This window comes from Anser anser (assembly GCF_964211835.1).
Source record: "Anser anser genome assembly, chromosome: 4".
In the NCBI taxonomy this organism is placed as follows: domain Eukaryota; kingdom Metazoa; phylum Chordata; class Aves; order Anseriformes; family Anatidae; genus Anser; species Anser anser.
Window position 1 is genome coordinate 48,966,269 of NC_139724.1, and position 26,025 is coordinate 48,992,293.

Here is a 26,025-nt window from a genome sequence, read left to right on the forward strand (position 1 = left end):
TTTACTCTCAGCATATTAGAAAAGCATTTTGGAGGCAAATGAATTACTGAGGAGCATCTGGTTACAGCATGTGGGAAGCTCTTCTGGTTAATACCAGTGTCCTTAAGAAGGATGTTATTAGGGACTCATAATCAAGCAGGGCTGTGTGTGCTGTGTTTGCTGCTGGGATCATGGGAACGCCTTGAGTGCAGAGCCTCAGCACAATGGCGGTGAGCATGTGGTGGGAGGCGTGGGTGTGGGTGCTCTCGGGAGGGTCAGGACGCATCCCCAGGCCCCTCGAGGTCTTTCCTAGCAGTCTCTCCTCTCTGAGGGCAGCATGGGAAGTTGTGCACTTCCGCTGTGGCTGAGTGGACATCTGGTAATCCAGCACCTTCTGGGAGTACGAAACACAGGGAAACAAAATAAACAGCTACAGGGAGATGGAACCACGCGTTGCTTTGTGCAGACGGCCGCAGTGTCAGACCAACTTAATGTTTTTACATTCGTGCTACCTGCTGTATCGCCTGCTTCCCACAGTAATTACATCCCTGCCGTGAACTCCCTTGACCTGCCATGCCTGTTCTTACCAGTTACATTTTGCTGTACTTGGCAGCCCTGCAGACTTATTAACTGGGCTTGATACGTTGCAGCTGCCTCTTCGGATTGACGGCCGTGGTCTGGTAGCCGCGGTCAGTCCTCCCAGTCTGGGTCAGTCGCCGTCAGGCTGGGTTTGGACCTCGTCCCTGTCACCCCTCCAGTACGTAGCACTTCCCAGAGGCTGATGCAGCCTTTTCAAACACAGTAATCCCCAGTAAAAATGATTTCTCAAAGTTCAGGAACTTGGAAAAATGCAGTGCCATCATGTTGTCCATTCAGGATTTAAGGCTTCTTGCATAAAACACTGAGGGTAGGAGTATCGAGAAGGGAAGTGATAGTGATGGTAGTAAAATGTTGATGTAGTGCAAAGTAATACAGTGTGGAAGATTGTTATATTTCTAGTTTGCCTCTCCTTGAGGCTGTCACTAAAAACAAGCTGATACTTCATCTTTACCATGTGTAATGTAGTCAGAGTTTATGCTGGTGTTTTCTCAAGCTCCATTTACTTCTTGTTTGATTTTATACGTTTTTCTAATGGGGTTGGATTTGGGCCAACAACAGGTTTGCCTCTGCTTCACATAAGATCTGACTCAGCCCATGTGTGTCATCCTCTCCTGTCCTACAGGTGTCCCATTCTTGCTAAGAACAAATTCCCTTTTCCCGTGCAAGACCTACCTTTTTCTTCTTCCAAAGCCCTCAACAAACTCATTTTTGTGAAGCTTCTTCTGTGGCAGGAAAACGCCAAATAAGTGCCTGTATTGTCCTCAGAATGATAGATACCGTAGGTAGATGCATGAATCGCTAGGAGAACATTTGCAAAAAAAGATGGAACCAGATGAGAGAGTGGGGAGGAGACCTGATGCTTTCCAAGTCCCAGGAATCCCTCTCCGCCTCCCCTCCCTGTACATTGGGACTGTTACCTCAGCCTATTACCAAAGTAAAATTAAACCCAAATAAAATGAAAGCTCTTTTTTTTCGGAGATGCAAAGCTAACTAACCTCTTTGCTTCAGCAGGTAGTTTTGGAAGCCTATTGCTCACACCAACTTCCTGCCTGCCTGTTTGAGGATGGTAAAATGGGGAAACCTCCGTGCTCTGTGCTTACTGTACATAGTAAAAACGGTTGTGCTCAGAGTTTCCACTTGGTTGTATGCTTCATGTTTTCAGGGCTGATTCACCCGCTAAGTCCTCCTCTGAAATGATCATTTTCCTATGGGTTGCAGTTCTCTCTCCCTGTTGTTCCAAGAATTGCGTGGTCATAGGAAAAACTGAATCGACATACAGTAGTATTGCTATGGACTTAATGTAGATCAAGTTAGGCCAGGATATAAGGAGCTGCACAAATATCTTTCATAGCACGGAAATATGTGATCAGTTTGGGTAATAGGTTTTCCAAATGGAAAAAGATGTGTGTTTTTAAAATGGAGCACAAAAGCAAAAGGCCCGACAGTCTCACTGACCTGAAGAAATCCCTCCTGCAAGAGCTGTTTTCCTCCTGCGTGGAAAGGGGCAGAGGCACCCCTATCTGCTTCCTCCGTCCTCTACAAAAGGTGCTGAGAAGAATCCCCCAAAAGAAAAAAACAGGAGTGTGGGCAGATTAGGTTAAAAACAAAATGAAAAAAAAACCACTGAAGTATATTACACATCCCCTGGTCCCTGTCTGTCCAACTGATGATGCAGCAGAAAGAACTGCTGCCATGACAAAGAGAGAGGAGACTGCAGAGGGATCACAGATCTCTTGTGCTTTGGAGGATGAATCAGAACCTTAAAAAAACATTTCTTGTGAGAAAGGGGATCATAGACAAATTTGAGGGTTTTTTTTTTTCCATCTCCTGTAGCCTTCTGTGTGATCTCTCAGGTGGAGAAGGAAAGAGCAAGATCTGGGACTGTAGGCAGACCTGAGTGGGATAGTTGAAGGTTACCTTTGAAGTAACCCAGTCATCCCCCTCATCGCTTTAACTGCAGTTATTCCGTGCACAAAACAGGGCCTCGTGATTCCTGACAAAACGCTGGGCTGCTGGTGCCTATGTGGTTCCTACAGAGCCCAAGCCAGGGTCCATGTGCAGCACCACTGTCATTATGGGCACTGGTATTAGTGTCAGCAGTGTACTTGACACTGCTATTTCTTTTTTCCAAGGGTCTTGACAGCCTTCTCTATGAGCTATACAAGCTTAAATGCTTGAAGTTCCTTCTTCGGTTATGCCATGGTGTGAGTGATGCTTGAGCAGGAAAAAGGGGAAGAAAAATCCTATGCTCGCTTAAAAACAGCCAACTTTACAAAGCTGTCTGCTTTAATGGTACTTAAGGTTATTTTTGATTGAGAAAGGAGCTTTTTCATACTTAACAGCACATCCATTTGAAAAGGAATGTATTTATGAATCTTTCCACATTATTAGCCAGGTAAAACATGCCTGAATACATCAGTTACTGCTATATGTATTTGGCTTCAGTGTAGTCCGTTCAGCCACACAAACAAGTTTAAGATAGCAGTTTTAAACTGTGTTTAAACGTACTAGGTAATATTGTGTATGCCTCTGTCTTAATTCTAAAGGAGTTACAGGAGTTAATTCAGCCTGCTTTGATTAAAATCACTTTATATGTTACCAAGATCCTGGGCTTCGTTACATGTTTTTTACATTTAACGCAAGCGTTACATCACAAGCGTGCTTCCTCAACTTCTTGTGGGAGAAAATTCATTGCTTTATCAGAAAATATCCTATTTTAAATACAAATGTATTGCTCAATTTCTGTTCCCATCTTTTGGTGCTTTAATTGTTCTTTAATTCCTTCCCCACTCAATTCTCCTGCCCTGTTCCAGTAAGGCTGTGGTGTCTGGTTTGTGCCCTCTGCTTACTTCCAGCTTCCTTACTGGGGTGTTTGAGGGTGAATGTGTGGGCACATGCTTGCAGATGTGCATGTATGAATATTTTAGAGAGAGAACAACCTTTTTGCTATCTGAGGGCAGCGTAGCAGTAAAACTTGGAAATAGCCTATATTATCTTAGTTTATTAGTTTATTTTTGAATATTTCCATGTGGCATATTAAGGAAAGGAAGTCTGTCTAAAATATATTTTAATTCTGTGTGTACCCATCTGGAGGTGCTGTGTGTGTTATAAAGCAGAATGACTGTGTTCTTATCATCTGTCTTTACTTACTCTTCGTTTCACTGATAGAGTGGCTCACAGAGACGAGAAAGCGGTTAAGGTATGAAAGGGATGCTTGTTTGTGACTATGAATATGTGAAAATAAACATCTCCCGTGCATAATTTGGACAGTTTTGAGTTTATATTCCAACAGCGTGTCCCTACAGAACAGTTATGGTTTTACAGCCCTTCTTGAGCTAAACTTGACAGAAAATAAATTTTGCTAAACTGCTCCTTTGCCCTTACATTTAGAGTATGCATATGCTAGCATTTTTTCGGTATGCGTGCTATGCAGAGAAAAAAAAAAAAGGAAAGTTGCCCTTATTTTTGTATAATTAAACAAGAACAGTCTCCCTTCATTTCACCCTCAGAATACCACTGAGTCTGCTCTTGAGTCTGGACTTTCCTTGACTCTGCAGAGACCAGGTGGAGCGTGTGCGGGTGCTGAGCACCTCACATTGGAGGCAGCGGTGGGTGTGATGGAGGTGGCTCACTAGCGCTGACTTCGGTGTCACATCAGTGTCAGGGTCCTCAACTCCCCATTTTGAGTTTCCTCAACCTGGCATTTGCTTTTCTAAATAACCTGTTTTGTGAGTAGCAACCAAGTGAGATTCAGTGCTCGTTTCATCAGTGCTTATTCCATGAGTATCGATCGCTCTAGTAAATAAACTTTTGCTGTCATTTGTGATTAGCTAGTGTATAGCTGAAAGTGAGGTTGGTTTGAGACTTACTTGTGCTGCTTCCAGATATTGCAAGAGGTTCACTTAAGCTTTCAGGGTTTAGCAGTGGCTTGCTCTAGCATCCCAAAAGAGACTTTCTAGCCTCCTCAGTACCAGCTTGCAGTCACTCTGTGGCAAAAGTAGCGATGGACGGGTACTGTAGGATGCATGCTTGGGTAGTCTTCCCATGCCATCTTCTACTTTCTGTGACAGAGCAGGACTCAGGGACACATCCCCTCACTGTGGGGAGGTTGCAGCCAAATGAACCAAGTGCTGCAGTGGGAGGCTTTGGCTGCTGGAGCGTGCTGCTGCTATCAGAGGCACTGCCATTAGGAACGACCCATACTTTGCTCACAAAATGAGATAGCTGGGAAACTACGATGATCCTTCATGGTTTGTGTGCAATTCAGGGTCGAAACAAGGAGTATAACAGGCAAGGGCTACGCACGCATGTTCACAGACACCACTGCATGCGTGTCTTGCAGCACCTTTCTGGAAATAGTCCTGTGTCAAGAATACCTTTCCGTCAGCACCCCTGTGCTGGCAGATTGTGATGTCCTGATGATGGCCTTGTGCAGGTTCTGTGTTTCAGGAACTGCTTGCTCACCTGTGATATTTTCTTCTTACGGGACTAAAATAATTCCTTGGCACAACAGGCTTCTTTGGGAGCAGTCATCTGCAAATGGCAGGAATGACTGACAAGGCACTTTTTTTTTGCAGTATTGACGATAAATTCTAATAAATAACTAAAATAGGTCAAAACGATATTTTTGCCTCTGTATTTCATGTCACCTCAGGGCAGAGGTGGTTAGATGACTTCTGTATTATTTTTCCTGACCCAGAGCTTGACACAGAGACCTGAGGGCCAAGGTTGTCTGAGGTTTGCCCTGTTCTTCCAATGGCACTAGACTGAAAAAATGAGCTCCAGAAGTAGAACAGCCTTGGGAATATCCTGCCTTGTTGGCCTGCTGCCTCCAAACTCTTCTGTTTTCCCTTCCTTCCCTGGAGCTCCTTTCTTCAATCCCGGGCAAAACTCAGAACATAGCAGGGATGGAAACTGTGCAAACTTCTCATGGGACCGTATTGAGAGACTGCATATGTAGTCAGCCCGCTGCTTTCCTTCATCTCCAGCTCCCTCTGAAAGATCACCAGGACAAGTGGGGCTGCGGACAGAGTGATTGTAGGGTATGGTGGTGTACAAGGTGCTGGCATTCGTGTGCTTTTTCCTTGGCAGGCTGAAAGGATATTGTCCTCCTGGGAGTCCTTTCTGCAGATGCTTCCTTGCAGTATGAAGGAAGGTTGGAATGAATAAGGGAACAGTTTCCAGCAGACTGCTTTTCAAGTTACCAACACTTTGAGGTTTTGAGGTGGTGTTGTGCTTCTGCCCAACCCAGCTGTCTCTCTTCTGCCTGTATCTTTTGCAAGAATGTGTTGTTTTATCCATAAGCGACTGTATCAAATATAACTTTATCTAGGGAAAGGCCTTTTTATTTGAATACCTTCCCAAAGCGTTACTGAAAGATTCCATTTCAGATAGGATTATTTTCATCCTTGTACTGCACGGGAAGTTAGGTGCACCAGCAGTGCAGAAGACTGACAGTAGCGTAAGAGAGTAGAGACTGACTGCTTGTGAAACAGGTGTTGGGGGTCTGGCAGAAAAATTAAGGGAAACAGACAGAAAAAAACATTTGTGAATACATAGGGCTTCCTTTATCGCACTGCATCGGTTGCCTTGATTTATGTTCACAATTGCTATTGCTGCCTTTCCATTTGTCTTTTAAAAGTTTCATAAAGTCCACATAAATTGTAATAAATGTCTGTTAAAATGTTTTGACTGCATTTCTGAGCCCCTGCTCTGCTGTGGCTGACCTTAATAAGAACTGAAAGCCTTCACCATCTGCTGGCACCTCAAAGGGGGACAACCCTGAAGCATGACTCCGTTTAGTAAATGCCTAGAGGCTTAGCAGAGCAAATGTGTTTTTCACATGTTAAAGGATCACCCAATTTTAACTGTTAGAAAAGTTTTGGTACCAGCGATCCCTTTGCAGCTGGAGACAAAAAGGATATTTTCTTGGTTGTTAGCAGAGAGAGCCCATCCTGTGGGCAAAGCCTCTTTCCAAATCCGCACAAGTTCAGATTCTTTTCTCACCTAACTGGTAAGCTGCAGTAGCCACTTGGAAGGTCAGTAAGCCTTTCTTCTACCTGAATTGAGAATTTTTATCGATAAGTGCTTCATGCTGAAAATCAGCCTCCTGACCTGCGTGGGATCTGCGGCCCTGGCTGCACTCAGAGGAGAAGAGGGAAAAGGTTTCTTCCCTGGTGTCTTAGGAACAAAGTGTTTCCTTTCTGCTACATTGAGGGGAAAGGCTTGCTTTCAGTGTCTTGTTAGTACTATATCATGTATTTCTGTAGGTTTTGGAGAAAGTCAGTTTCCAGAGGTCTTTTGCAGTCTTCTCCCTTCAACTATATCCATTCAAAAAAGGTGAGGGTGGTTTAGCTTTTTTTTTTCATTGGAATGGGCTCATAATGAGGAAGCGTCTATATAGGACGCTTTTTGGAGACTGAAAACAGAGTTTTGATACTTGTCTTACAATACAAGGTCTCAATTGTCCTGTCAGCAGAAAGCGGCAGCAGGATGTTAAATAATTGAAAGCAAGGCTGAAAGTGGAATCACTCCCTTCTGTTTCACATTTCTGCATAATTCCTCATCCTTCAATTAAGCGTGGATAAGACGACTGGTGCCCAAACTGTTTATTGCTGTGTCTTTTAGGCAATGCTTCACTACCATTGACTTTTTTTAGGCTTTCTGTATGTCTTTTGCCATAGCAGCAGCAGTGAACATAGTGTCCTGCATGAAAGTGTATTTGAAGAGGGTGAAAATAACACTGTTTTATGATACCGAAGAAAAAAGAAAGCAGGTTGGAAGCTAGAAAAACAGCCTTGATTGGAATGCACAGAAAGGCCTAATTGTTAAACTGACTTTGAAGAACATTTCATCTGATTGTAGAAAGTTGCAGTTCCAGGAGGTCTGTGTATAACGAACTGGCAAACCTCTTTGTCTGAGTGCAGAATCTGATGGGAGCAAATGTCTGCATGAGCTGTTGCTGCACCAGGTGATGCAACTCTTACCTTGGCCATGGAATGGGCAGAAGCCTTGACACCAAATGGGCCAAGGAGAGCTCATGTGCTGCAGCACGAGGAGATGCTCTGGTTTTGATAATCCTGAAGATGGAGGTGTCTTCCTCAGATAACCTTCTCTAAAAAGGGATTTAAGAACAGGAATCTGGAGAAAGTGTGCACGAAAAAGCTCCAGCTCTTAATTAAACGAAAACGTCCCAGCTTTGATTGCCAAAACTTCTAGACTTTTACTTCTAGTTTACTTCTGAGTTCGAAAAAATATTCCTTACGGTGGAGCATAGTTTTATGTGTAATTGATAACTTCTAAACAATAGATTTAGGGGCTCAAGCTGCTGTGTGTAAGTGAGTATAATGCTCCCCAGTTTGTCCTATCATGAGACTTAAGAGCAGAAACAGTAACTACTAGGGCAGACTGAAGTGTGCTGTGAAGCTGAAAAATGGGGATTTACATATTGCCCATGTTTGCATCTTCTCTGCTCTAGGTACTGCTGCTTTAGGGATACCTTCTATTTCACATATGAAGACCTACTCAAAAGTCAACAAGGAAGAATATCCAGTACTACATTCTGTATTTAGCATGTAGAAGATAGACCCACGTTTGGGGAGGTGGAGACACACCAGTGAGTGCATCTGAGCTCAGTTAAATGATAGTGTCCTTAGTGTAGGTGGTTAAAAATGGCCTGAAATGAATCAGCGGTGGCTGGTGCTGCTCTGCATATCTGTTTTGTAGCTGTTACTGAATCACACCCTTTAGTCTTGGCTATGTATTTTCACAAAACAGTGTTTTTAAGGCAGTTTGACAAATAATTTCCTTTCTGGATTTTTGCTTTTTGTTACCAGAGTAACATTAGCTTCTTAATTTTTTTTTATTCCTGGAGACTCACAGCTAACAGTTTATAAAATAGCCCAAGCTTATTAAAATTAGTACGTACAACCCTTTTTTATGGTTTCAGTAATAAAAAACAGATTGTGTGACTTCTGTGGACCCTTGATAACACACATAGTACACATGAATTGGGCACTCATTCACATGCTGCCTTCACATATCACATGCAGTAAAGTGTGTCTCAGTAAAAAAAAAAAAAAGTAAATAGATACTGAAATAGTCAATGTTCTCAAAACTTAATCCTTGTAACCTCTCAAAGTTCTTACTGACTGTAGTATTTGTACTGAATTTGAAACTGCATTTTGTAGAGTAGAGATACAGAAGCCATATTCAGTAATGCCTTTTTTTGATGTTCCTTGTTTATTCAGCACTGTACTTACTTGTATCTGGAATTTGACCTCAGAGCTGCATGGTCTGAGGTTTGCAAAGGCAGTAAGAAGCAAGACAGGACAAAAAATACCATGCAGCATTACTGAAAGAAAAAGGAAGAAGCGGAAAGCAGGCAAGATGGATTTGTCTGCTCTAGGAACTACTCATCTGCATTACAAGTTCTTACCTTAATGTGGAAGGTCATGCTGGAATTCTAGTCATCACTCTCTCATCTAGGCTCTGAAAGAGTTATGGGAATAAAAGTTAGTCACTTTGACCTCCTGACCTCATGCTTCATCGGGAGTTTCTTGAAATGATGGATAAAACTAAATCACTATTGTTCTTGTTAATGGGGCGAAATATTTGCTTCACTTAGATTTATAACTGATACCTAGTTTTCACAGACTACTTTTGCAATTTGCTTGATAACTTTGACTTTTTTTTTTTAAAGCAGCATTGGTGCAGCAGTGAATTAACTTTCTAGCCTCACACAAATCAGTCATTTGCTTTTCATGTTTCATACCTGACTAAATTGCTAATGTTTAAAATTGCTTTTCCTTTGGGAGATTTTAGCATTTTATTTTTTTTTTCCGAAAAGATGTAGAACCAATTGAAAAGAATGAGCCTGTTGTAAGTATTGCTAGCTTTGGCGTTTCAGTACTTTGAAATGGCACTTCCTAGGTTTTGATCAACCGAGTATTTCCATTCAGAGTAAAATACATCAATTTGCTGTTTCTTCTCTCTGGTTAAAAAAAACAGTAACTGTCTAAGGAGATCTCTGCATTTCACCTTAGTTTTGACAAAATTTTCTATTATCTTGGAGAGCCTTTTATATAGGGACAGTCTTTGTTATCTGTGTTGATAGCTTGCCAGTAGCACTGAGACCCATGTAGCAAAGGACAAGTGAGTGCAGCCAAGCTGACCCTGGTGAAAGGCCAAGTGCTTTGCAAAGCTCATTTATGTGCTTTTTACAACGTACATTAGCAAACCATGTAAGTTGATATTTGTGGAAATGGAAATCATTAAGGTTGAACTAAGCTGTCCAGTGTCTATCCACTTTCTCAGGAGCATGTGAGTTATCAGAGTTCATTACCTTTAGTCTAGTCTAGAGCTATGTAATTATTATTCTATACTGTTTCTGAAAATGACTCATAGAAGAAAACAGATCCATGGGTAGAGAAACTACAGCCAACTGTGCAGAAAGCAGCCCACAGGAAAGTCTCTGTATGAGAATGCATATCTCTAAAATCAGTGAAGATGATGAAAAAAATAAGTTTCTACTTAGTAAATACAGCAGAGAAGAGTCAGGAGAGGTCTGTGAGGTAGTCTGGAGTACCCTTCTGCTGGAATTTGATGGGTGCCGTGTGGGAGATGCGGTCTTACGGATTCATGCTGGGTGTGTGTTAGGGCTTGAGGTACTTCATACCTTAGAAAATCAGAGACATGATGTCAGTGTTGGAGCACCTCAAATGGCTTTGTCTTCCGTGGTGTTGAATGCTCTGTGACGTGAAACGCATTGCATGACCTGGGATTTCTCAAGAAGGGGTAAAAGCACGAATTTGCAGGTCTGCAAACACACGTCCAGGTAAGCGGCAGAACAGGCAGACACTGGATGTGATCACACAGATATCAGTAACAAGAGTGTGTTTGAATCACATCATCAATCCTCCTGAGCCTCCCTAGACAGAGCCAGCAGGCGCAGCGGCCTGTAATGGGGTGCAGGAGAAGAGCTGCCAGATGAGAGCTGGCCCTATCTCTCCCTGCCCCAGGGTGAGAGGGAAATGGCAGTGCGGGACCTGGTCAGCTAACTCATGACTGCTCTGTGGGCAGGTGGACCACACAGATACCTCAGCATTGCTTGCTGCAGTAATTTGTGTGTTACTGTGCATCCAGGATGTTGGTACCCGCTGATAGCTCTGTGGCATCATTCCTGGTTATTGCGTACAGGCAGCAGATAGACAAATATTCCTTGTGTGCGCCACAACAGGCATGTGCTGCTGACCTCAGGTGTCCCCTTTTCCATTCTTCAGATCATGAGATGTTAATATTACGGTGTTCTTTTCATTTTCTTTGTAGTTTTGGAGTATTCAGCACTTGATTGGGAGCTCTTATTTTTCTTTCTTTGAAGGCTATCAAATGTCCTTGCTTTTCATTTTCCTTTCCACTTTTTGAAGGAAGCTATGACTCTCATGTAATCCCATGACTCCAGGAGTGGGGAAAACACCAAATTTACTGCAAGCACTGGCAACCTCGCAGATATAAAACTTACCTGTAGCGATGGGCCTGAGCATCTATTGTCATACACCCACTTCAGGCTGCTTTCACAGAAGTGAATTTTGCCATCGCAAATACCCTTTCACCATAAAATAGTTATTAGCATAGAGCTGTATTTGCCACAAAGATAAAAACTTGTACTCAGTAAATATTTCCACAGAGATATGCTGTGCTCAGGGAGATGCCTGACTGCGCCGAGCGTGTTCCATGCATACTTTTCAGTTTTTAATAACTGATATTTTAAAACCACAATTCCTTCTTTAAGGACAAAGCATTTTGCATGCCAGTTTTGCGCCGTTAAAATGAATCTATGTAGGTTTTCCAAGAACAAAAAATAGAGACATATTTTTCCACATAAAATCAAAGTTTGTTTTTTCTTTTCGCTTTCATATAACTCTTAAGGAGTTCCATTGATTTTTTTTCTTAGGATTTTTGAAAAGGGGGGAAAAAGAAACCCAACATTTGGATTAAAACCAAGCATGAGAAATTTCAGCATAAAGGAATTTTCCTATGTATGTTTATAGAGGAGACTAAAAGCTTAATTTTAGTCCTGCGCAATGACCCAGTAATATATTGCCATTTTCTTTTCTTCTGTGCAAATTCAGCAGACTATTGGTTAGTTCTGTGGCTCTTCTGAATGTGTTTTCTCCTTATAGTGATACATCAATGAGCGCGTTGAGAGCTTCTGTTCTGCAGAGAAGGATGCAGAAATTGTGGGAAGATTCTGCTCTCACATCAGATGCAGACATAGACATGGAGTAGTTTTAAGCCCCATACGTTTTAAATGTGGTTGCAGATTTCTGTGGGAACATCAGTTCATTTTTACAGTCCAGCCTGGAAGGTCACAGGTGTCATCAAGAGACTCTCACCACCAGCCGAGGCCCCCAGTTGCACCAAGCTGTAGGGTTTAGAGACATGTCTGTCTTGGTTCAAACCTACTGTTCCTGTTATGTTTGTCATGGCACTGAATGAGTATCTTATTTTTAAAAACAGTTATGAAAGATGTGTATGATTCTGATCCAAATTCATGCAGCTCAATTCTCTGTCCTCTGTCTTTATTTCTTCCTTCGCTTTATTAATGGACTGTTCAGAGATCATGATCTCTTCCTCTTATTCCTAGTTCTTACTTCTGTACGAAATTGCAAAATGGTCAGTCGTGCATGGCTTTTGTCTATGCTGTTTTTCACAGGACAGCATTAAATTAGATTAGTAAACTTAAAATGATGTTTACATTATTCAGATTGCATAGAGTGCCCTAGATGTGTTTAAATGAAGAACATAATGTGTATTTATTGGAAATTAGTTTATTAACCATAGGAAGAACTCCGCTTTTAGTAAAGGAAATTAGTGTATTGTTTCTGGTCAGCTTGACATTTGGTATTTTAGTAAGCATGTTATCTTAATTTCTTATTCCTAAATCATGTCCATTGTTTGCAAGAGGATAGTAAATATTCCTATGTTTTCATCCTGGTTTTGAGTTTTCATCCTGGTATTCAGTTGAACAAGTAATATTTTTCCTTGTAACTGCAGCAGATGTTTTTGCTTTTGAAAAACTGCTATTAGATGATTAATCAAATAATTCAGCTTGTCGTGATACCTGAGCGGCAGGTACTGTTTGAATATTTAATTTGATTCAAAAGCATCTCCAATATTTTAAAAGAAATGCTATCTTACTCTATGAACTAGTTTAATTTAAAAAATCTTACCCTTCTCTTTGCTGTCCGTGTTTAGTAGCTTTCAAGAACCTAGAGCAAAATGATGCAAGAGCTCTTGCTTTAATTCTGAAATGCACTGCCAGGAGTTCTGCAAAGATAAGACTTGATATAACTGTGATTTTATATCACACTGATCGCTGAAAGAGGAAAAATTGCCTGTTGAATTCCTGTTGCTATACGAGAAATAGCTTAAAGGGGGTCAGTCCTGAAGAAGCCAGCAAGTGCGGATGTGTTGCCTCACAGCCTGCCTAGAGCCCAGGAAGCCTCAGAGGGGTATGTGGGGACTGGAGGCCCATCCATGGTGGGAACAGACTTCATGTGCAAACCTCCTCCTTCCTTCCCTCTGTAGGCACCCAGCAATTGTATCAATAACATCTGTTTCTCAAAATGTACAGAGTACTGCCATATTACTTTTTTCCAGCATTCTTCTAATGTGTAGTATTTTTTTATATGCCAAGTATGTCGAGGCCATAAATACTTTAACATGCAGAAGATGTGCAGCAAGAGAAATATGTCCTTTTGGACGGCTTTCCCCCTTCCCTGCCAGCCCCGCGAGACGGACCTCAGCAGGGGCCTGGATCCCCTTACGTGCCCGAGGGCTGGGCTCTGCCAGAGCACGGGTGGCAGCCTGAGCACCGTGCCACCCACTGCAAGTCCCTGGGGCAGCCCATGCCCTCACCAAGGTTGGAAACTTACTGGTCTGTGCTGCCGCCTCGCCTGGGCTCGCTAATTCCTTTGGAGACTGCCTTGATCTGTCTTGCTCCGCTCACAACTGCTGCATGTGGTGGCAGTGTATTTATAGTGGTATTGTCACAATCTCGGTATGTCATGTTTTCACCTGCACCAGCAAATGTTTGATGGAAAGACTTGCTCAATCAGCATGGAAGAGTGAGGCTGTGTATCTAGCTAACATATCAGATCAATACCGTACATTGCAATACAGTAATATGGATCAGTCAGTCTAAATTATTGAGGAATGTCATAAATAGAATAAAAGGTGTGATATTTGATTGCTCTCACTTTATTTTGATAAAGAACTATGTTGATCTATGCAAGCAGTGACTAGAGGTAAAATAAATGGAAAAAGAGCAAGAAGTAGGTAAGTATTAGGGAGATCCCAGTAGCATTATGAACAGAAGGGGAGCTATACGCTGTTTTGCCAGATGTGTTTTGTACATAAGTAATGGGACTCGTGTATGTATTAAGTTACTTAACTCCAACTATCCGCACAAGTCTCACCAAACTGAGATTTATGACTTGTGCTGTAAGGGTGTTAGGAGGATGGCTGAGTTAATCATTTTTGGTACAGAGCACTGCTGTGGACAGAGACTACAAAACAATGATGCTTTGGGAAGGGAGAAAAGGCTTTATCCACAAAATCTTTTATCTAGCAGGAAAATGCATCTGTGCGGTCAGAAATATATCTGTAGGCATTCTGCCACAGACTTTAGCCCTCGCAGATGATGGACATCCTTTTTTAGTATGTCATATGTGATTCTGTGCTAGTTTAATAGATGAGGCCATGGTGCTATACAAATGTGCTTCTATTTCCCTGTCCTCTTTAGTGATAGCATTTATTCTGATACTATTTTTTAAAATTGCTATTACTGTTTTATTTGTATGGTACATTCTTTAGCTAAAATTTGTATCCCTTTTTCCTATGGTGTCAGGACTTGGCTGTGTATGTCAGTGATATGCAGCTGTTCCAGCAAGGGTTAGTGGCTTGTCCTGTATTTATTTAATAGGTGTGATACTTGTTGTGATTGCTTTACACAGCACCTATGATCAGGTAAATCACCTCGCTGAGCTGCCCCATCAAAAGCTGGTGTCAGGAGTGGCCTGCTTGTACTGCAGCACCTCATGCCAGCTGCTCTTTGTCTCTGCTTTTGTCAGGAGCTGGCTGGCCTTTCCCCATGGTCAGCAGTGCATGGCTATGGTGTGATAGACCAAGCAGACAGAAGGGACTCTTGCAAAAAAGCTAAGGCCAGCCATCAGCACCACATTCACCAGGATTTGTCAGAATCTCAGCCCAATTCCTGCCTCCTTGCAGGAATCCAGAGTCATGCCCACTGACAGAAGCCAGGGGAAATGAGTCAATTCACAAGCCAGGGGAATTATCCTGCCACGTTGTGTGCGTAGCCCTGATGTATCTATGTGTACGGTTGCACCTTTTTGTGTTTATGTCCTTAAGCTTCTCAAAATTTGATCCTCCCCAGCCTGTCTCCATGCCTGGGCACATGGGTCCCTGTCTGCACAGCAAGGGGTGCATGTGGGCCTCTCAGGTTTGCAGGTTAGCTGGTCTGCCCAAATTTTGAGATCAGGTGCCTGTCTGCAGCAGAGGCTCAAAGAAGACACCACCGGCCATGTACCATGAGGCAACCGCCTGCACTCGTAATGCTGAGCTAGCACAAGGTAATGCAGTGTGATGTGTTTTGTTGTGCGCTCTTACCAAAATAGATGTGTTCGTGGTGCACGAAGACATTCTGGAAAATAACACTTCAGTTGGTAGTTGTGAACTGAAGAGGGACATCATCGGGCGAACTGTGCAACTTGAGAAATGTCTAGAAAATGTCACTCTTCTTACCTTGCTTAAATGTTTTTAAAGAAACCTGGAGGATCAGTTGATTCTTGACAAAATCTGTGTGTCATGTGGCATGAGAAATAATATCCGCACAGTGCACTGAAGGTATAACCCTGGAGCTATACATGTAGGAAACTTATAATCAATTCCCACCTACTGTAGCTCTGTTTTGGTGGAGGCAGGCAAAGGGAAATGTGCTGCAGGCAAAGCATCCTTCTTTGCTTTTATTTTTCTTCCAATAAATCAACCAGTGTTCAGCGCGGCTCCAAAAAGTTTTCATCTTTGGATTAAAAAAGTGAGCAGCAGGTAGCTGTGACGCAGGTTTTGCACAGTCATTGAACTGAACACACCTTAAACTAACAGAGAGGGTGAAAGGTAGTAGTGTTTTTTGCGCTGAATCTGTGTTTTTAGACGAGGCAGCACCTTTTTTATAAAAGCATGTTTATATCGACTCCTTAAGAAGTTTAGACTAGAGGGCTGTCTCCAGAAACTGCCCCCCTCCCCTTTTGCCAAGTCCCATATGTTTGTCTTGGCAGGATGCAGTGTCTGCTTGGCGGGTGCTGGGATATTAAATTGAGGGAACACAGAGCTCTTGATGCTTTTCAATGGGGCTTCTATTTAGTTAGCGGCAGGATAGAGCTGTCAGCCACCTGCAATTGTCCAACCGGGAAAAAGGGAGAAATAAAAGGGGTGGGGGGAGAGCCCTGTAAACATTTTCCAATTTTTTGGATACAATAGTCAGAAGAAAGCATTTTTAAGGTAGCAGCTTTGTGTTGGTTCACTTTTCATTTAGTTCCATATGTGCAACTGTTCTGAGTCCTTCTGCTGTGGTTCTGGCTTCATCGGCATCGGTGGTAAGCGAAACAAATGAGGTCGCTAGCTCAGACTACTTGGGTTGGCACAAGCAATACTCATTTAACTTATCACGTGTGGAGAATGTGTTAAGAGATTTTGTTAAGAGCCGAACAAGCAATTTGTGGCTCGAAGTGAGAATAGATCCAGATGTTCCAATTCTGACACTTATGAATACTGTGCATATTTCTGCATTTCGTTCTGAAGGCATGTGCATGGTGATGGATTCATTTGTTTTACTGCGTAGGAAACCGAAGTGTTGGATTTCCATCTTGGTTACTCTTAGATAATGCTGGTGGAAGGCAAACTAGACTTGGCGTATGTACTGTCCCTTTTTGCTAGATAGCAACACTTTTGGCATTTGTACAAGAGAATGATACTCATCTTCTCTCAGACAAATAAAGCCTCCTTCCTACCCCATCAAATGCTTTGAAGGAAAAAATATAAAGATTTGGAGAAATCTCCAGAGGGAATGGGGAAGGAGTAATTTTTTTGTATTTTTGCACGCTTGAGCAGTATGTCAGCGTTTGTCTTTATTCTTTCTTTGGCTTGCTTTTTGTTGGTATCTTATTTCTCTCTCATTCAATAAGAGGATGTGTGAAGAGTCTGTTTGCCTGTACTGTTCTACTTGAAGAAACACCTTGGTTTTGGAGATGAGAGGCATACAAGGTGAGACAGGAGGGCTGATATGTAGCATTGACTGATACCTTGCCTAAGAGGTTGTGTATTTTTCACGTGAAAGAAGAGTTTCCTTCCCCTGTTTTTAAGGACAGATGTCAGGATGATGGAGGAACTGCCTCCTAAGCAGGTTTGTCAACTCTTGAAGACAAGCTGCACACTTGATAGCTGTCACGCAGGCTCGCCAAATAGTGAAGTATGTACTTAGGCAGTTCTATAAATATTTGGGCCCTACTCCCCTGACCTTGGGTAGTTAATAGTCCCTTTGCTCGCACTCAGATGACAATTGATCTGAACAGTTGTGGGCTCCAAAGGTCCTATCATACTTTTTACAGACAACACGTCACTGTGTTTCCTGATGTCCCCACAAATGTCCTCACATTGGATTTAGATCTTATTCTTTTAATCAAGCAGATGAGTCATCCTCCTTAGCATGGTCTCCCCAAAAACAGGGGAAGCTGATTGTGCAGGTAGTTTTCCCCTTTCCTGCTGAATTCTTAGCTGTCCTTGGGCTGGAAGGTAACTGTCCTCGCTCTTTTGCACATGGCTGCTTCCCTGTGTGCTGTAGTGAGAGCTGTTACCTTCTCATTTCCACTTCCCTCCTAGGTAGAGTCCAACTGAGTAGCCTCTTCTCGTTACTCCATATTTGCAACTGTAAGCTACCGAAGGGTCCAAAGTTGGAACTTTCCTCCAGAAGGAAGGTGATTTTTGCATCCTCAGATCCCTGTGCTTATGGCTGATCTTTTTCTTCATGGTCTGAGCATTTCTTATCGAGGACTATTACCACAGCCTGATTTCATAGAGGCAGCCTCCTTCTGCTGAGCAACTCCAGCTTGCTTTTTAATCTGCTTCTTTTATTATTGACAGCCCACTCCATTTAGAGATGAAAGCAGGGCCTCGAACATGATGGTAAAATTCAATTTTGTAAGCTTTTAATCTCTTCTCTTTGAAATCTTCACACTACGGACGCAGTATGTGGTATTTCTAAGTTGCTCTTTATATTACAGGAGAGTATAAGTATCCTAAGCCGGATAAAAGATGCCTGTAATACAAATGAAGATTGTTATGTAGCAAAATGCAGTGAAGCTCTATTGATCATGTATCCCTCATGGTGCAGTGTAATCAATTATATATTGGATGACTGACTTTTTTAGATCACAAAGTTTTATGCCTCGGGTACAGATAAAGTAGGTCTGTAATGTGTATTCAGCTGGAGCAGTTGCCATTTTGCTAAAAGCCTATATAATAGTTAGTGGTGAGAAAGCTACACTGAGTAGGTAAACATTTGATTTTAGGATACCAGGAAGGATTTTATCTCTCTGTTCACTGTATTCAGTATAGCGCAAAACTCTGTGTGAAAGTAATTGAAAGCAGACAATAAAGCATTTAATCAAGGAGTGTGAGCTCATACAGAGGAATACAAAGCTAGTCAGCATAGCATGGCATGTGTTTGTGTACTCAGTATCATCACAAGAGAGTGGCATTTGATGTTTATCTGCTGAAGACCCACTTTAGCACCAAGTGCACCACTGAACAGGTATTTGCACCCAGTCTCCAGAGCTAACTCTAACTTATTAGACCTGGTGTATCCAATACAATGCAGTGCTGTTTGTCCTCAACTGGCAAAAAACTTTGACTAAAGATGTAATCCCAATTAACTGCCAGAAGAATACTTACCTATTGCTCCTATCTTCCACTAGGGAGGGGATAAAGGACAAAAAAAAAAAAATTATAATAAAAATAGAGGTTTTAAGTCTGGAACAAGCCTGGAGACAAAGGAGTTGGTTAGAAAAGTCTGAATGGAGCACAGAGAGCAGGTATAGTGTGAGAAATACTCTGTCCTTGAGAGGGACATTTAAGAATGTGATCTTTTCTTTCTCACCTAAGTAAAAAAAAAATATGTATATATATATATGTATATATATATTTTTTTTTAAGAGAGAGAAAGAGAAAGAAAAGAGGGAGAGGGGGAGAGAGAAACCTAATGCGAACAGCCTTCAAAAGCAGCTTGGCAATATCAGTGCTCTTATTCTACACTTGACTCCCACGCATGCCACATTGGTCTGGGAGCAGCCATGTCACAATCTGTAAATACTTCAATATTGTATTTCTGGCTTGCTTAAGGCAGCCTTATACGTTCAGTTCCCTCACTGTTCAAAGGTGGCCTAGGAGAAATAGCTGCTAATTAATGCCTCTGTTCCCCAGAGTATCATGTCAACATTTTAAAAATTACTTCTGCATAGTACAAAGGCACTAGGGGCAAGTTAAGAACATAAATGGTATATTATCTTTGCTGTGGCTGATTCATTATGTCTTAGATAAAATGCATGCAACTCCAGGGTTTTCAAAATATAGATAACAGCTGAAATCTAATATTGTGAAGGTAAGTAGATACGTAGATGAAAATAATAGTAAAAACACAAAAACATGGGGATGAAAGCATTCTTCACTGAAAGTGATCAATGTATTACATATTCACTGTCTTTAAAGTCAATGGAAAAATAGTTAAACTGGTTTGAATTCAGCTATAATTCATTGTCATTCTACTTAAAAATATGTGGTGTTAGTGATATCAAAATGGGCGGCACAAAAACCCCTGAGGCTGAAAGTATGTAGTGCTCCTGGTGATCATGATGCTGGTGTCCAGATGTCTTCCTCGAGAGCAGAGCAGGAAGATGTCCGTGTTACTGGCTTCTATTTCCAGTAGCAACTCATTTACAGACAGTGTCGGGAAATGCATCCTGAACCTTTACAGCCCAAACTGAAAAATGGAAGACTTCTCCCAGTTGTATCCTTTAATATTTCTTTTTGTTTGTTTGTTTGTTTGTTTGTTTTTGTTTTTTTTTTTTTTTCTCCCCAACTTTGAGCCCTTCTGATTGAAACCTAAAGCTTGCAGGTTTATGTCCTTCAGGAGTCAGCTGTCTCTGCTGAGCATGGCTGGATGGGAGTGCTGCCAATAGCTGGTCTAGCTGGAGATTTGTAGAGAAAAAGCAAGAGTGAACTCTTTCCCAGGAGGGGTTTATGTGACACTCGGTCACTGAAACCTCTGCTCACGCTCTCGGTGATCAATACACTGGTGTTTTCTGATGAGCAGCATGGTACAGTCACCCTGCTCCCCTCTAAGTGTTCCTTGCTGCTTAGGTTAAGTGGTGTGGCCTCTCTAAGGAAACGGAGTTGGAAGGAGCGTGCAGACAGGCCAGCGCTGCATAGCTGTGGTTGTGTTGGCCCTGCTGCTACCAGGGAACCGCTCACCTTCTGCAGCACGGGGTATTGCACCAGGCCTGGGTTCCTGCTTACAAAGCTCCTGGGTTGCTCTAGGGAAGAGGCACCGCATTGTGTTTTGCTTTCCCTGCTCTTTCCCTTGGAGCCCACGGTGGCCACTGCTGTATGAGATCCAGGAAAATCTGTGAACTGGTGCTTGACTGTCCTGGAGCCCGACTCTTTGTACTGACCTCCCTTCATTCACATTCCCAGTTCACCAAATGCTCTGCACTCGGAATTCCATTAGCAAGAAAGCAGTACGTGCTGAAGCTGTTAGAAGATCCGATGGAGGCTGGTAACACAGTATGCCTACTTGGATCTGCTCTAAACATGGACTCCTTGAATCATTTCAGTTGTTTGGTGTTTCCCATTAAAGATTCTGTGCTCTTTCCAAGCATTTATACGTAGATGGTTGTAATACTTGTTTCCTATTGACAGCGTGCCTGTAGTGTATTTGGTATAGATCAGCATCTACTGATGGGTCAGGTATCCTTCCATGCTAGACGCTGTAGTGACACAGCACGTGAAGGTAACTCCTGCTTGGAAGAACTTACAGATTTCAGTGAGAGATAGCAGGGAACCAATGCAGGTAGGGCAGGAGATGGGAACAGTGAGACACTATTGATGAGTACAGCAATAGAGGTCTTAGCACTACAGTAACATAACTTTTGTCCTACTTTTTTCATGGGCAGTTAGGCAAATGAGTGTTTTGTAGAGGGATCTGTATGAAAAAAAAAGAAGCTGTGGCTTTCATTTTTGGAAACACCATTTCTCCAGTAGATGAGGACAATGAGAAGAAAAAAAGAACCAACTTGCGAACAGAGGTGGGCAGTGGAGACTGGCATCAAGAAGTGAGTGCATTAACTGACCTCTAGGTATTCACCCTGCAATGATAGGTAGGATGGGGATACTGTCACAGGTTTATTTTGTAAAATAAATGCTCTGTAGGTTTTAACAACTCAAAGCATTTCCTACTCTCCGGTAACGCTCAGGAGCGAGTATTAGGAACACTTGATTTGATAATGGCTGATACTGTGACTCGGCTGCCTTGCTGAACAAATGCTTTCACTTTCTGACATTTGAGGGTGGGCTTTTCAAAACACACCTGAGAATTAAACGACTTGCCCTCCTTGCAAACCACTAGAAATGGGGCATTTAACTTCCTAAAATACTTTTGAAAATCCCACCCGTAATGTTTACTCAAATATTGAAGTTAAATGTATCCATTCTTAAGGGTCACTCCACAGTTCTCTGTTGTACTGCTCTGAATGAATGGTTCTTTCCTCTCTTGCAGCTAATACCCTATGCATATTTATACAGAATCATGTTCCCCCTTAAATGCTGTTGATTTTGGCTCAGCGACTCCTTATTTAACCTGCCTTTGTGGGCTAGTTTCTCAAGGCTTTATATCATTTGTAATTCCCTTATTATTATCGTCTGTGTCTTTTTGCATTTGAAAAAAATCCCCCAGTTTTCTAGGTTTTGTTTTATCAGGATCTTCCAGTAAGAACACGTCCTCTGCTGTCCTCTGGGAAATCCTCCTGGGTGGGCTGCCTGTGCCACACTGGATTTGGCCTTGCTCCCAGTCACCTTTTATTACGAACTCAGATGGGACCTGCTCCTGCATCTGCTTAAATCGGCAGAAAGGCTTTCCCTCGATTCGCTATGCACCATTACTTCTGGACTGGGGAGGGCGGCGAGGAGAGTTGCAGGGATGATGTGGGTTACTGGTCAGGAGTCAGCTGAAGACAAAGTTATAGATATTAGGCAGCAGCGGGGGTGCAGAGAAGGTGCTAAACAGAACTTGAGCCCGTTTCCCCTGTAGTACCCTTCAGTGGAGGGGTATTTGCTGCCCTTTTAAAAGTGGGAGAAGTGTCTGGAAAAGGCTGAGAAATTAATCCACTTCCCCAAGTCTCAGTCAGGGTTGAAGTAGTGCTGAGAACAGGCGGGTTTATTTCCAGGCCTTCTCAGTCACTGTGCCACAAAGGCTTCTTTTTGCTTTTGGTAGCTTTGTTGTGTTCTTGTTTTCACATTTTTAGACTAGTGAGGACAGTTCTAGATAAACTTAACAGAAGCACAGATTTCCAACTGCATCCTTCAGTTGATGGAAATGTTGAACATTACTAATTTGTAAGAAAAAGTAGTAAAATTAATAGCATTCCAAGATTTCAGACTGTGCTTTCCTGTATTGCTCCATAAATGTGCTTTTGTGGAAAAAAAAATTCCACTACATACTTCTTTCTTGAAAATCCACCACAATCTTTTCTCCAAGTGAGCCTTTAAAAATATGTGCTCTAAACACCTGCTTGCTTTTCTGGCTGGTAGGGAAGAAAATGCTGGGTTGACAGTAGAGTTTACAGTGAAGATTCACTTGGAAATGTAATACCTGCTTATGTCCCTCTTTCTCCATTCATTTGGAAAACTTGAAACTCTTTATTGATGAAATTTTGGAGAAAAAAACACAGAAGGGAAAGAAAGCTGGATTTTGCATTCACACTTGAGTGTAGGCTGTTAAAATGCACCAAAACTGTTCCTGTTGGTTCTACATTTCATTTTCCAATGAAAGGAAAAAAAAAAAAGGTTATTTATAAAAATGTGTTGTCTGTTGGACACAGAACGTCATTATAGTAATTTTAACTCCTATGTACTCAGTGTCAGACAGAGCGTGTTAATATTTATACTGTTTGTTGTAGTAGTAAAACATAGCAAGGGTGAGTATCTCAAAACTGGGTAAATTCTGTATTCAAAAGTAGATGAAAAAACGTATTGAACTTTCACACAAGTGATAAAAAATCAAACCTGCAAATGAAGCAGAGTATAAAACAAGGCTGAGAAGTGTGGAAGGGATGAGGAAGAAAGTCAGTGAGTTATGTTGTTGAATAAAAACCAAGTGTGTTCCTGCTAATATAACTTTTTTTTTTTTAAAAAAAATCCACATTCAGTTTTCCTTCCTCAGCCCTTTAGGTTTGGCCCTCTGACGACAAAGCCACAATTGCCTGCTTTCCACTGTAATTCTTCCTTTCTCTCTTGGGACTGTGGGGAACACCGTTCTTCCAAAAAGCACAACGCTGCATGTGGTAAATGGTCTGTGTATGCTGCCTTCAGCCTCTGCGAGCCATTTGACACTGTGTATTTTTAATTAACTTCCCTGCTGCGCCAGGGGGAGGTTGTGACTTGTACTGGAGGTCAGGTCATTGGCCTTGCTCTGGATCTGTGGGAGTTATCGTTCGCTAGGAAACCCACGTTGCTGATGACCAGTCTGAAATCCGGCCTTTTAGCTCCATTTGCAAATTTTGCAGAGCAATTGCATCATGTTTATTCGTGATTGTGGGCCTGAATCTCCTCAAAGAAGTTCCAATCCACGGAAATTAATGGAGTTATCATCTTCTATGAGACCGAACAACAGGTAGAGATAAGCCATCTGTCTGCATAAATACTCATCTCTAACAACTGGTTAAAAAAAGAAAGTCGGTATGCACTACCCTTTGATTGAAGCGGCATCTAGCTAGGAAAAGGGGCACAACCTGATCCTGTGTGTGATTCCAGATATGTGCCAAGGCAAAAGAGACTGCGCTGCATCTTCTACAGAAAAATGGTGTGTGCTGCAGCAATTGTGCCAGATAACAAGCAGCCCTGTGCTTTGTAGATTTAGATGCTAGTCTCTTCTGCCAGATGCCTTTGCAGGGAAAGGGATCTTTGTGCGTGCTGTTAATCTCAAAATATATACTTCTTCAGTTTGCATTTTTTTCTCATGAACCATGATTAGTTTAGCAGGATTAGGTGAAATAAGTTGTTCACTTGGGGTACTTCTCTTATTAATTACTAATTAGACTTGTAAAATAGCTACTGTTTCTATCTGATATTAATACAGCAGGGTTACCAGTATCTGTGAAGTTAGTAGGAGTCTTTTCAGGCGTAGATAATGACTTGGAGCTTAAGGGGGGTGCAGTGTCTTAGGTCTGTCAGTGTGTTTTATGGAGAGTTGTAAAAATGGAAACTGTACTTGATGCTTGCAGATTATTCTTATATTCCTTTCACAGAAAGGCACACCCATTCTCAAAAATATAATTGTGGGCTCTGCAGATTTAACACAGACAAGAAGCATACACATTAAAGCTGGAAAGTGAAGCCAAGCTTCACTTCCTCACTGAGGACTTCGGATAGAACTATGTTCAACTCATAGGCAACAGCTTCATAGAGCACTTTTTTCCTTCTTTTCTTCTTTTTTTTTTTAACCAAAAAGTCTTTATGCCAAGATAAGGTCTTATATCAGTAACATAGCAACTGTGCATACAAAACTTAGTTCTGCTTAGAGAAATGCCAAGCAAATAAGCCATTAACATGCTAAGGAGCCTTGTTAATTCCCAGTCTAATTATGTGTACTTACATGAAAAAATGACTTGTGATGCTAACCTGAGTTATTTCTACCAAAGATCTCACTTCTTATTGCTATTCATGTAATGAAAAGAAAGGGAAAATACAGTATTTAGATTTATGCACTTTAGCTAATATTTGAAGAAGTTTATTAACTGAAAAAGTACGCAGATGTAAGAAAAAGCATGGAGCATGTAAAGCTTGTGGTGCAATACCATTTGTGCCATTTTGAATACCTTGATTAAAATATTCATTTTTATACACTGTTACATAGTTTCATAATTCTGTCTACTTGTATCTGACAAATTATGTAAGTTTGTGCAGAAAATGACTCTGGCACCCTGCAGTCCCACTCTGCCCTCAATGCCACCTCCTCTGCCCCTCAGCAGGGAAGAGCCAAAATGGACAGGGACAGGGCTGCAGAATCGTCTCTTCCTGTCCGCTCCCTCGACAAAGGGACAGGCACCCCTGTCAGGAGGATCTGGTGGGGATCAGGGAGAAGTACCCTGGGAGCCATCCCCATATAATCTCCTTGCGAGAACAGCATTGTATAAAAATAAGGCCAGATGGGTAATGCTTGTCAGTAGTTGCTCTGCTGCATTTTATATACAGGTTCATGTTTTGTAAGTTAATCCCTTTGAAAACAGCTTGCAGATTGCTCAAAATGTGTATCCCATTGGTGTTTTCCACTGTCTTCAAATACTCTGTACCTGATTTTCACCCTATGTGATGTTCCCACTTTTACTGGCTGTGTCGGAAGGAGTGCGGTCCTACTGCTCTTAAAGGCAGCTTCAGAATTGAAGGCCTTCACTAAGGGTTTCCCAAGTGACTGTTTCCTTGAGCGTGTTGCCAGATTTCCTTCTCCGTTATTTACTGTGATTTATATTCAAATACTGACAAAGAAATTTTCCCTCCTGAGCTTGAGTCTCTTTTCCCTTAGACTGGACTTAGGCAGGTGTGACTACTCTGATGAGTGTAATTGTGGTAATCACCAGGATCAATCTGCCTTCTCTGTAAACCTGTTGCACAGCTTTTTCGGGCGGAAGACATAAAAAGAAAATAGTCTGAAGGATCATCAATGGCTACATGGTTACAGGACGGAGCAATATGCATTTAAGTAGGAAACCATATGGCTTCTACTGATTTTAATGAAGTAAAATGAAGGGTCTGAGCCATGAGAGGTTCAGAATACTTATGAGTTCAGGATTTGCAGCACATAGTGCTCAGCATACTGTACATGGGTTACAAATTAACTGTGTATAATGTGCAAGTGATAAACTCCTCTGTGACTTTGGTCTTGGTTGTGTTTTTGAGGGGGTAATGTCTCATACCCATACAAGATTTTAACTTAATGCCTTTGAACATGGGCCTCAGGCAGATGAACAGCATCAGAATGCAGAGGATATCGCCTCTGGCCAGGAGTCCAGAGGAACTACCAAAGTTCCCAGCAGTAATTTGATT

The 26,025-nt window shown here is 42.0% G+C and overlaps 1 protein-coding gene across 3 annotated transcripts in view; it reads left to right on the forward strand.

Annotated features, from left to right (window-relative positions):
- The window catches only part of ADAMTS3 (ADAM metallopeptidase with thrombospondin type 1 motif 3), a 159,128-nt gene that overhangs the window by 50,152 nt on the left and 82,951 nt on the right, over positions 1–26,025 (forward strand). The window lies entirely within an intron of this gene.